General features: G+C 50.7%; 1 long non-coding RNA gene across 1 annotated transcript in view; it reads right to left on the bottom strand.

Annotated features, from left to right (window-relative positions):
• Positions 1-810: 810 nt before the first annotated feature.
• LOC145722255 (uncharacterized) overlaps positions 811-12,167 on the bottom strand; it is a 26,163-nt gene continuing 14,806 nt past the window's right edge. Inside the window, exons 2-3 of the long non-coding RNA XR_014146374.1 lie at positions 8,550-8,732; positions 811-5,553 (exon numbers count right to left, since the gene is read on the bottom strand). This is a non-coding gene — a long non-coding RNA (uncharacterized LOC145722255). The remainder of the gene's footprint in view (positions 5,554-8,549; positions 8,733-12,167) is intronic.

Below are 12,167 nucleotides of genomic sequence, written 5' to 3'. Positions count from 1 at the left end.
GGCAAGGAGCTTCACTCCCGGCAGGTGGCCTTGCGGAGGCCACATCCTGGTAGAATAGAAACTGCTTTGTGAGCAGCAGAAAGAGGGACAGCTGGGGGGACGACAGAAAAGAGGAAATGCCTTAGGGCAGCCACCTGGGGACTTAGAGCCCCAGAGCCTGCGGAGAGTCCGCCTTCCCCGTGGTCGGGGCTGAGAGAGGAAGGGGGGTAGAAACGCCACGGAGGATACAAAAGCCCTACCTCTCCTGTTCCTCCTTTGCTAAATTCAGCCCCTAAATTCTAAGTTCGGAAGCCCTTTATTGACTGAAAAGATGTTCAGGATCTACGGCCTCAAACACTTGGCACTTCTCTCCTCCCCAGTGTATTTAGATTCCCTTGGAGCTAAGGTTGAATAATGGCTTTCCTGTCCCTCGGGAGCTTTCCTCTCGGGGAATAACGTCTCTTTTCAATTAGATGGTATTTTGAGAGTGCTTCTCTTTGGGAAAGTTCAGGAACAATCCGTTTAAATGCAGTCTTTGCTAATTATAAACATATTTGGGCGAAGGTTCATCCATCACAGGGGTGAAAAAGGATAAATTATAGGACTCACAGACAGAAAAACCTGTGAAAGAAAGTTTCAGGGACGCCTGGGTGGCTCAGTCGTTGGGCGTCTGCCTTTGGCTTAGGTCATGATCCCAGGGTCCTGGGATCGAGCCCCACATTGGGCTCCCTGCTCGGCGGGAAGCCTGCTTCTCCCTCTCCCACTTCCCCTGCTTGTGTTCCCTCTCTCACTGTGTCTCTCTGTGTCAAATAAATAAAATCTTAAAAAAAAAAAAAGTTTGAGCTTACCTAAGAAAAAGCTAAGTGAATGCCATCAGTTTCTTTTTGTTTCTATTGTATAAACGTAGAATGCACCTGGCTTATTTTCGTAATAAGACAAAAAAAAAAGCAATACATTAATTTACTTTTTAAATTTCTTTATTTTATTTAAATTTAATTAATTAACATAGGATAATAGGTAAAAGCAATACATTTATTTCAATGAACACAATTACTGGTCCGTGGATCTGCAGTCAAGGCCACAAGAGGAGGGGGCCAAGCTGCCTCGCTCGGGTGGGAGGCTCAGGGGTAAGGGAGCACGTCTGGTTTCCGTGAGGACCACAGACTCCGAGCCTTAGAGCAACACCGGCCCCTTACCGCACACCCTGTGGGGCAGGATCTGGGCGGGCGCAGTCGCACCTGCGTCCAGCGGTCATCCCAGTGTCCGCGCAGCTCCGTTCCCTCCGGAGGCTTGACAGGCAGTGCATCTGCTTTCGGGCTCACCTGTTGGCAGGACTCAGTTCCTTACTGCTGTGAGACTGGGGCCCACTCTCTGCTGACTGTAGGGCGGAGGCCACGCTCGTTGCCAACAAGCTGCTGGCCACCTGGCTTCCTTGCCACCTGGGTCTGTCCGCGGACCCCCTTGCAATATGGCAGCTTGTTTCCGCAAAGCCAGCGCGGGAGAAAGAAAGGCAGCGGGAATGGGAGCCTGAGTAATACCACCTAATCGCCTTTGCCATGTTCCAGGGGCTATTGGCGGTTGCAGGTTCCCCCCGCACTCAGGGCAAGGGGGATTGTATAGGATTATATAAGGGTGTGGGTCCTGGGACGTGGGGAGTCTGCGGACCATCTTAGAGTCTGTTTGCCACGGGGAGTGTGACAGTTCTTGTGGGACCCGCACGCCCTCATCACTCAGCTGGATGTCCATTCCAGGACATTCTCAAGGCTGTCCGCTGCAAGCGTGCAGTTCTCCACCTGGGAGCTCTTCTTCCATGGGACGGACATGCCTGGGGGACTGGACACTCTGGACTCGTGGGGGGACGGGACACGGAGGTGCCCCCACTTCCTCACCCCCGTGGGCAAGGACAATTCCTGTGCGGTCTCCCAGGGTCCCCAGCAGGGCTGGACCCCAAAGGCAGTTGCCACAGCAGCAATTTTGGAAAACAATGTTCCTTTTCTTGGCTTCCTTCCCTTCCCTGCCTCCCTGCCCCGCTCCCAGCCTCCCTGGGATCGCATCCTAAGTAAGCTTGCCTCGGGGTCTGATTCTGGGGCAACCCAACCCAGGACAGCATGGGTCCAGGCTGAAGGCAGGGTGTGCCTGGAGTCTGAGCAGCTCGGGCAGCTCTGACCGAAAGCCACGGACACAGAGGTCCACGTCTCCCACTCTGGAGACTGGAAGTCCAAGGTCAGGGCTGCTGTGCGGCTTGGTGTGTGACGGAGGCCCTGTTCCAGGCTGTGAATGGCCAGGCGCTCTTGTTGAATCCTCACCAGGTGGAAGGGTGAGAGGCCCCCTGGAGCCTCTTTTATTGGGGCACTACTGCCATTCGCGAGGGCTCCACCCTCGGGACCTGACGACCCCCCACAGCCCCACCTCCTTATGCCACCACCCTGGGCATTAGGTTTGTAACAGAAGAATCTGGGGACTGGGGAGGGGACACAGACATTCAGACCATAGCAGCGTCTGGCTGAAAGGGCCCTGAGATCCGCAAGGAGTAGAGAGGGAGCCTCACGGGCCTGGTGGCGGAGAGGAGGAAGACGAAAAACCAGACAGGATCCTCAGTAGGTTAGTCAAACGTAGCTCAGCTGGGACCAGTTACGCTGCCCAGGTGTACACAGGGGACACACATCCTCACAGTGTAATAAGATTAAGCAGGTTTTTGCCCTCAGCCACTGATCATGAGTGCGGCCACGTGGCCATGTCACGCAGGAAGGGCCCAGATGGGGCTGTGGGTTTTGGTTCTCTGACAATCAGTAAAACAGTCGCAGCATCCAGTAGCTTTGGGGGGGGCCCTTCCTTCTTACTTGTACCCCAGTTTTCCTTGCACCTGAACAGGTGCCTCGAAATCAGTAAGTCCAAAACCCAGCCCACGAGTCTGCTTGCGGAAGGCAGGCTTACTTCAGTTCCCATGACCTGCCGGGTTGTGCCAGCCGAACAGGAAGGCCTCAGACCCGCATTCGGTCCACCACCAGGCCCTGCCATGTGACCTCCGCAATTTCTGTTGAGTCTGTGCGTTTCACTCCGCATCCCCCACTCTGACTGCCCCAGCCAAGCCCCTGTGTCTCTGGATTTCTGAAATAGTCTCCTCCCTGGGTCACTCGAGATCAGCCGACCCCCGAGGCCCTCCCAACTCCTGCAGGCTCTGCTCCTCAGGAGGAGCAGAGGGAGAGGGAGAGAATCTTCAAGCAGACTCTCTGCTGAGTGTGGAGCTGGACTTGGGCTCTATCCCATGACCTTGAGATCATGACCTGAGCTGAAATCAAGAGTCGGATGCCCAAATGATTGAGCCACCCAGGTGCCCCCATTCATATTTTTATGCTTTTATTATACAACGCATGTTTTTAAAAATGAGTGGTTATGTTCCCATTGGTTTTTAGATTATGTGAACGATTCTATTATCATCAAATTGTGATTTCACATCTATTTGTATTCCTATTTGCTGAATGTTCCTCTCTCCCACTTGATTGTAAACCCCACGAGAACGGAGCTGGTTTTTCACCGTTGAATCGACAAATCTGCCATGCTGCTCGACACCCAAGAAGCTCTCGATGTACCTTTGTTGGCTGAGTGAGTAAGAGCTACCTTTCTACTATGGATGAAGTTGGGACTTCTAGCCCTACAGGGTCCAAAGCCAGTGTCGCTCGTTTTTATGTAAACCATTTTCATTTCATGCAGGCCAAGACTATCTTGGTTCTTAGGCAGTGGGCTCAGGAGGGACCCAGAGGGAGTTTTCAGTCTGTGCGGGCCCACTGCCAGAGGCTTTGGGGTACGGGCTCAGTGGGACCCTGGATTAACAAGGGTGCCCAAAGGCCAGAGGCCTTCTCTGGGACACTTCCTCTGCCCCCTCCTTCAGTCTGTTACAGAGGAGATGACACGGTTAAAGAAGCTTCAGGCTAACTGCTTCCAGATACAGGGGGAGGGCATGAAAGGGAGGCCACTCTCTTCCCGGTGGCAACGCCAGCCGATCCATTGACTCGGGACTGGGAATTGTACCTTGTCAAGACAAAGGGTCCAAAGAACGTTGTTGACTCAGCATTTTGGGACAGGGATGAAGTTATTGAGTCCCAGGAGGCAAGGGATCTTACAGCCTCATGTTGTCAAGACACTTGGCACGTTTCCCTGGAACGGATCAGGCCCAGTGAGCTCTGTCACAGAGGAACTTGGGACCCACTTGGGACCCATTCCGAGGTGGGGACATAGAGCAGGGTTTGTTTATAACATATACTTTTTTGGCGGGGTGGTAAATGAGGAAGTGGGAAGAGTGTGACCTTTGGAGTCAGATGGACGTGGGTTCCTCTCCTGGCCGGTCTCTTGCCGGCGGTATGTCACCCAAGTATTAATTTCTTCTCCCTAACACTAGGAGAAAAATCCCATTTCAGGAGGTGTACAGAGAACTCACTGGCAGCACTGAACTCTGGGTCTGGGACACGACTGGACCCTGTTATCTGAACTGGAAAGAGTCAAAGCTGTGGCCGGGGGGCTGGGCCAGGGGGGGCCAGGCTGGGACATATGACACGCAGATTACATTCAGGTGGCCTCCACCGGCATCTGGAGGCTGCTGGGGGCTGGCCACAGCGATAGCTCGCTTGGTTTTGACCACCCAGCGGCTCGGGTGGGCGCGGGCCCACCACCAGGATGGTTGGGTGTTTGGGAGTGGCTCCCGTGGTTACTCACTGTGTCAGGGTGGGCGCAGCCCCGTGTCGCTCCCACGCCCGGGCTCCGTGTCCCTCCCACGTGCGGGCGCTCCCGGCTGGCGGGAGAGCGCTTTGCACTTTCAGCCGCACACGGAGCCCCAAAGCTTCCAGTGGAGCTGGTGAGACCCCGTCCCGAGTGGGGAGGTCTATGGCAGCGCCGTCGGACCTGCAGGGACGTGTCCCCCAGACGCTGGCACGACTGGAAACCCCGTCTCTTCTCCCCGCTGCGCAGCTGAGAGAGCGGCGCTGCCCACCGGCCTCCAGAGCTGGGTATGGGTCCCCGGTCTGGCGGCTGGGCTTGCAGACCCCGTCGGTGGGTGGGGCAGCCGCTCGGGAATTCCACTGCCTGCTCCACCTGCCTTGAGGCTGGAAAACACAACAAAGGGAGCATACATTATTCAGGCAATGTGAGCCTGTGGGTCCCACGCCCACAGCGAGTGGCAGGCACTCTCCAAGGGGGTGTGTGACGCACGGGCTGTCGTATCTGGCTTCCAATAATGGGAATCCCCCGCAGGGGGATGCCCAAGTGACAAAGCTGTGCGTTCCCCTCCCGGGGCCACAGAAAAGGATCCTGGTGGACAGAGTTCATTCAAGCCGATAACTTCCCTCCCCAACCTACCCTTCTGGTCCTTTCAAGCTGGTTTCACAAGGTTTTAAGTAAGTCACCCAGGGGTGGGTGGAGCAGTATCCTTGGGAGCGGCTCCCAGGGACCAGAGATGCCAATGGAGATCGAGCACGGGGTGTTTCTGAGGCCGAGGGTTCTTCGGGACTACAGTTGCTCTTCGCTGTGCGCCGATCACGCGTGGGCTTGGGGTTTGACGCCTGCACTCCAAGAGGTCGTTGGCTAGGGATTCAAAAATATGTGGAATCATAAGATAGGTGATATTTCTCCTTCCTTCCTTGGTTATGACATGATTGTCCTGGAGCTAAGCTGTCTGAGATGGTTTACACCTCACCCGTATCTCGTATTGCAGGCTTACCCTCAGATTTGGGCTTTGGCACAGATGCCAAACATAGAGATGCCAATTAGGAAACTAAAATCCAGTCATTACTCTGAGATTAAATATTTCAACACAGTGTCTCAAACTATAATTAAGGCAGCAAGCTTCGTTACCGGGAGAAAAAAAGCCTGAGAGGCGACAACTATTTTTGGAATTATTCTTATGTTTGATAGGATCACCACCACTTGATGTCTTATCAGCTTGCCTCCAGTCTACCCAAACTTACCAACCAATCTAAATAAAATGCCATGAAGCAACACGTTTGAGAAGCAGGGAGGTCGCAGGCAGAAGAGGGGAGGAGAGCAGGGCAGACGGGTGGAGCGCTCCTCCCCCAAAAATGGTGAAGAAAGAAGGTGAGATAATTAAAATCTGGAGCCTGTATCGAATTGTAAGAGGTGGTTCACTTCAATTGTGACCCAAATTTATCCTTTGTGTTTTGTTGCATCCCCTAGCTCAAATCGCAGTTGCAAGAGTATGAAGTCCGGACGCACTCGGGTTGTCCATGTCTCCGGCGTACACTAACGAAATTCATTGTTTTAGAAGTCTCAAGGTTTCTATCGTTTTATAAATGACAGGCCATATACCACAGAAGATATAGGTAGGCCGGAAAAAAATGACTTGTTGAGGAAATTCAGCTTAAAAATCCCACTTCCCATTACCTGAACATTTGGTCAATTAGCTTCTTACGGTTTCATTTCTCTCTCTCTCTGTCCTGCTGTTTTGGCATCATGTGAGCCCTTTCTTAATGGCTTTTTTAAAAAACGAAATGAGTCAATGTAGATAAAGTGCTTAAAAGGACCATATAAGTGTGTACAATTATTATTATTGCTTCTGACTCCAGAAATTAACTGAACTAAGAATATTTAGAAGATACTTGAATATTTTACTGTATTTTTAATACTCTTATGGCAAGGTATTTCCAAAGCAGTGTCGGAAAACACCACGCATTTCAGCAATGTTTGATGCCAAGGATAGGAAGCCACATTCACACCCAGGAAGATTCGCCCCACTGGGTTACGTTTTCTTTCTTTCTTTTTTTTTATTTTTTAAAGATTTTATTTATTTATTTGACAGAGAGATAGAGAGCACAAGTAGGCAGAGGGAGAGGGAGAAGCAGGCTTCCTGCCGAGCAGGGAGCCGAACGTGGGGCTCGATCCCAGGACCCCGGGATCATGACCTGAGCCGAAGGCAGCTGCTTAACCGACTGAGCCACCCAGGTGCCCCTGAGTTACATTTTCTGTCAACCAGCGTGATGTCACCGCGTCAGAAATGGAAATGCATTTCATAGGTAATATTCTCTAACCTGCAGGTAATCAAGAACATCCCTCTAATACTTACAAACTTACCTATATCTAAAAGGAATCTTCCTTTTTAGAGTTATTTTACAAAGAAAAATGTCTAAAGTTTTCTCCCTCTGAGTCAGTAGCCCTCTAAACTTTATTATGGTAGGTGGGTATCATAATATAGACAATAGCCAGCTACAGTAGAATTACAGACTCTATTTCAATGATCAGAGAAATGTGGTTATCATCTGGGTATTAGGAGAAACCAGGGACTGCTCTTTTTGTAGGTGTGACATTGACATTATGGTCACGTAAGAACACATGTATTTTTTTTAAGGTTTATTTATTTATTATTTGAGAGAGAGAGTGGGGAGGGGCAGAGGGAGAGAGAGAGAATCCCAAGCAGGCTCCATGCCCAGCGTGGAGCCCGACGTGGGACTCGATCCCACGACCCCGAGATCATGACGTGAACTGAACGAAACCAAGAGTCAGATGTTTAACCAACTGAGCCACCCAGGCACCCCCCAAGAACTCATGTATGTTTTAAAGAAATGCATATTGAAATACGTAGAAGTGAGTTGAGATAATTTCTAGGATTAAAAAAACAGTTCAGAGAAAAAGAGAGAAAGGGACAGTACAGCAAATCTTGCTAGTTCTTAAATCTGGGCGTTGGGTGTATCACTCTATTTTTGTGTAAGTCTAAATTTTTACAAAATAAAAAGGTTTTTTAAAAGGCTAATTCAAACACCTGGTTTCAGCAGTTTATCTCTCAATTACGCAGAGTGTAGATGAGACGGAGAGATTCAGCTCAGTTTGAGCCCATCTGTCAGAAGAATTTTCTCTAACTGAGGACTTCTCAAACTTCGGCGCACATCGGTCACTGGGGTGGGGGGGTGTCCCACTCTGGAGCGTCTGATTGAACAGGTCTGTACATGGGCCCAAGAAATGGCGTTTGTAACAAGTTCTCAGGGGATGCTGACTCCGCCGGGCCCGGGGGCCACACTTTCTCACTAAGCCACCTTTTCTAAACTACCTGGGGCGTGTTTTTTGCAATTGATTTCATTTCCTTTCTTACCAATTTTGCTAATCTTGTCACAGAGCCGGCTCTTAGTGTCATTGATCTTTTCTATTGTCTTTTTAATCTCTATTTCATTTCTTTCCACTCTGATCTTTATTTTTGCTTTCTCTAGTAAGTATGCATTTCATGCATTTTCTTTATTATTTCGTGTCAAGCTTGAGCTTTAACTGTTCACATGGGCCAGTTGCCAACCCTACTTACTTTATTCTGGAATGAATGATATCATTTATAAGATTAAAATTACTTATAAAAACATATTTTAAAAAAGAAAAATAGATTTATAATCATTTATAAAAATAAGTGATACAATTTATTCTGGAATATCAGAGTCAAATCTTGAGATTTTGTTAGAAAGGCTCTGCACTGTTTGGTCCTGGCCTACCTTGCTTTCCAATCATATCCTTCACTGTTTTCCCAGCTGCGGCGATATCAAGCTATCTGACCTCTAAACAAGTCAGGCATGTTTCTATCTCAGTACCTTTGTCCACATTCTCATCTGCTGCTGGAATGCACGTGTGCACTTACACACACACACACACACTCACACACTGAGTATCCGAGGTCTGGTCCAAATCCTCCTCCTCCATGAAGCTCTCTTGGACTACCAGCATCCATGGTGATCTCCCCTGCTGAGAACCTCTCAGTCTGCACTAATCATATCCTGTCATGAAATAAATTTTATATTATTATTCACTATACATACATATATATATATATACACATATATGCATCTTATCTCTTCACTAGACTGTGAACCCCCCGAGAGCAGGGGCTGTGCGCTATACAGAATATCTTTATACGGCCCACAGATTTTGGCCCAGAACGATGTATTAATAGGCAAGTCCGTTTTTCTACCAACTGAGGGGAAATAATCACCTTTTTTCTGAGTAAATAGGGGATGGAACCCGCAGTCTGCAGATGGAGGTGAAGCATCAGTGAGAGGCTAATAGAATTGTAATATCTGTTTACCTCCAAGCAGAACTGTGCGAATAATTAATGTTTATGCAGGCCTTTGAGATCTTCAGATGAAAGAGGCTTTGGAAGAGTCCAGAATGACGATGATGGCTCTGGGGACTCTTTCAAAGCCTCAGACCAAATCTCTGGGCCCCCTTCAGGTTTTCTCAGACCGGGAGGAGGGTCGAGGGCTCCTCCCAACACCCCTGGGGGCCTTCAAGGAAAACGAACTTTAGGGGCACCTGGGTGGCTTAGTCGTTAAGCATCTGCCTTCGGCTCAGGTCATGATCCCGGGGTCCTGGGATTGAGCCCCGCATCGGGCTCCCTGCTCCACGGGAAGCCTGCCTCTCCCTCTCCCACTCCCCCTGCTTGTGTTCCCTCTCTCGCTGTGTCTCTCTCTGTCAAATAAATAAATAAAATCTTTAAAAATAAAAATAAAATAAAATAAGGCTGGAGGTCACTCCAGCTCGTGATCACAGACGCCGGGCTTCCTGTGCAGAACTGAAACAGATGCTCCTTTTCATTCTCCAGCGGGGAGATGTTGAACTCTGGACCAGCTGTCTCCTCACAGTGCTGTCATGCTCCAGAGTCCCAGGCCTGGGCTCTCAGGCCTCAGGGTGATCCCTGCAGTCACCTGTGTTAATTTCTCCGTGGTCACAGCCACTTTGGTCTGAAAGCACAGGTGTTGGCCTGCATTCTGCTCTTCGGGAAGCATCTCTCCCTCCATCTCTGTCTCTGTCTCTCTCCCCCGTTCTTTGTAGGATGGCTCCAGGGGTCTCTGGATCACCCATGGAAAACCCATCTGTGGCCCAAGCTGGAGAAGGTGCCTCACATCCGAGCTCAGGCCTTCTCCAGCCTCTGTTTTCCTTGGCCACGATGTTCCCCTCTTTTTTTCTCTCTGCTTTGTTCCTGATCCTTGTTTGGGTTGACTCGGCTCGGCACCACTTTAGAAATAATTCATTAGCCATAAAAAACTGTCTTCTCGAAATCTGTAGTTACGGGGCACCTGGGCGGCTCAGGCGGTTGGGCGTCTGCCTTCGGCTCAGGTCATGATCGCAGGGTCCTGGGATTGAGCCCCGCATTGGGCTCCCTGCTTGGCTGGGAGTCTGCTTCTCCCTCTCTCTCTGCCCCTCCCCCCGCTCGTGCTCTCTCTCAAATAAATAAATAAAATCTTAAAAAAATCTGCAGTTATGACTGCCTATGTGGGATGACAAGGAAAGAACTCCAGTGTTTTTACAGGCCCAGGCAGACGTGGGGACAGCTATAATTAAGCAGTAAATCACAACAAGATGCTGTTAGAGCATGCCTCAGATGTGTTGGAAAAAAGGCCAGTGCCCTCACCTGCCAGCAGGAAAGAGAGGGGGTGAAAAAAAACAATAGCCCAGTCAAGCTTGACCAGACAGGCCTTCTACCTGCTAGGATCATAAAGCCTCTCCTGGCTTGTTTTTCCAGGAATGAAAAATCCAATGTACAAAGGGCCAGGGTTCCATTCTCCGCCAGACGCTAATCCCCTCTGTCACAGCGAGATCAGGTCAAACCGTTTCCTGGTTGGCACGGAGCAACTTTGGGCAGCCTGATGCACGAGATTAGAAGCGCTCGGCCCGCTGGGGCCGGTGTGTGCGAAAGTCTGCAATCACAGCAAAGCAGCAGCAGAAAACGCGCTCGCATAGACCCTGGGCGAGAAGGTGTAGGTTCTGAACCCGAGGCTGGCGTCGTTTAACCGGGATTGCAGGGCACGCTGGCTCCTTGCTCTGGCCTCAAAGGCTCATTGTTGGTGTTCGTCCCTGCACGGGACACCTGTGTGGGTGGCCCTTGATTCCTGACTCAGACTTGAGGAAAACAAACAGACAAGCGCTGGAGGAGTCCCTGACTCTAGGTCTCTAAGTGCCCTTTGAGCCCAATTCAGGATATGTTTCCGGGGAAGGAGGAGTCTTCTGGGCAAGTGTGAGACAGAGATGAATTAATGATGCCTCCTGCCCACATGACACTGGCAGGAGAATGCTTCCCGAGGAGTCACAACTGGCTTCTCACCCCTGGAGTGTGACCCCTCTGTGGGTCGCAGACTCCTCATCACAGGACCCGATTCTGGGAGAGACCCGAGGGTGATATAGTGGGGCTCCACATTTTTTTAAAAAGATTATTTATTTATGTATTTACTTGAGAGAGAGCATGAACAGGGGGAGCGGCAGAGGGAGAGGGAGAAGCAGGCTTCCCGCTGAGCAGGGAGCCCGACGCAGGGCTTGATCCCAGGACCCTGAGATGGTGACCTGAGCCAAAGGCAGATGCTTGATCGACTGAGCCACCCAGGTGCCCCCAGACGCCAGATTTTCTGATGCCTTCCTTTAGAAGGCTCTGAGGAAGGGGATCAGAAGGTTTGTCACAACCAAAGCGCTCTGGTCTGGACCATGTGGGCCCCACCATCTGGGCAGTCATAGCATCTCCCGGGAACTTATCAGAAATGCATTCTGGCCGACAGAATCAGAAACCCTGGGGATGGGGCCCGGAAATCTGTTTTAACAACCCCTCCGCTGAAGTTTGAGAACCACTGGCCTGTACGAAAAGCACGCCTTCGGGGAGGGAGGCAGGTGGGGAAGGATGCTTTCTTGTCTGCCCCGAGTGGGCTTCATGTTCCTATAAACACCCGTTTTGCCCTTCCTCCCCAACCCAGTTTATTCATGTGGAAATTAGAAATTCTTTTCCCCTCTTACCCAAGAGAGGCCTGCTGATGCAGGGGGCAAACATTCTCTCTCCACCTGCCTCCCATCTCATGCTGGAGCCCAGCTTCTGCTCAGAGAAAGGTGCTCCTGCCAGGACCAGGCCTCTTTGTCCCACAGGTCCCCTGGTCATTTCGGAAGCAGGCCTGCTGCGCTCAGGTCAGGGACACCAAGCCTCGGCTGCTCCCCGACAGGGAAGGAATCTGCCTGGGGGCTCAGGAGGCTCAGGGAACAGTGGTAAGGCAGTCCACATACAGGCAGAGGGCTGAAGGCTGGGGCCTTGAAAAGCAAGGACAGGGGCACCTGGGTCGCTGCTCAGCAGGGAGTCTGTTTCTCCCTGTCACTCTCCCTCTGTGCTTTCCCTCTCTCTCTCAAATAAATAAATAAAATCTTAAAAAAAAAAAGGCAAAGCAAGGGTAAACGTCCTC

The sequence above is a fragment of the Leptonychotes weddellii genome, chromosome 6 (genome assembly GCF_054177405.1).
Source record: "Leptonychotes weddellii isolate Sample4059 chromosome 6, ASM5417740v2, whole genome shotgun sequence".
NCBI lineage: Eukaryota > Metazoa > Chordata > Mammalia > Carnivora > Phocidae > Leptonychotes > Leptonychotes weddellii.
The sequence above is the reverse complement of the archived record's forward strand: the minus strand, read 5'-3'. Positions and strand labels throughout refer to the sequence as shown.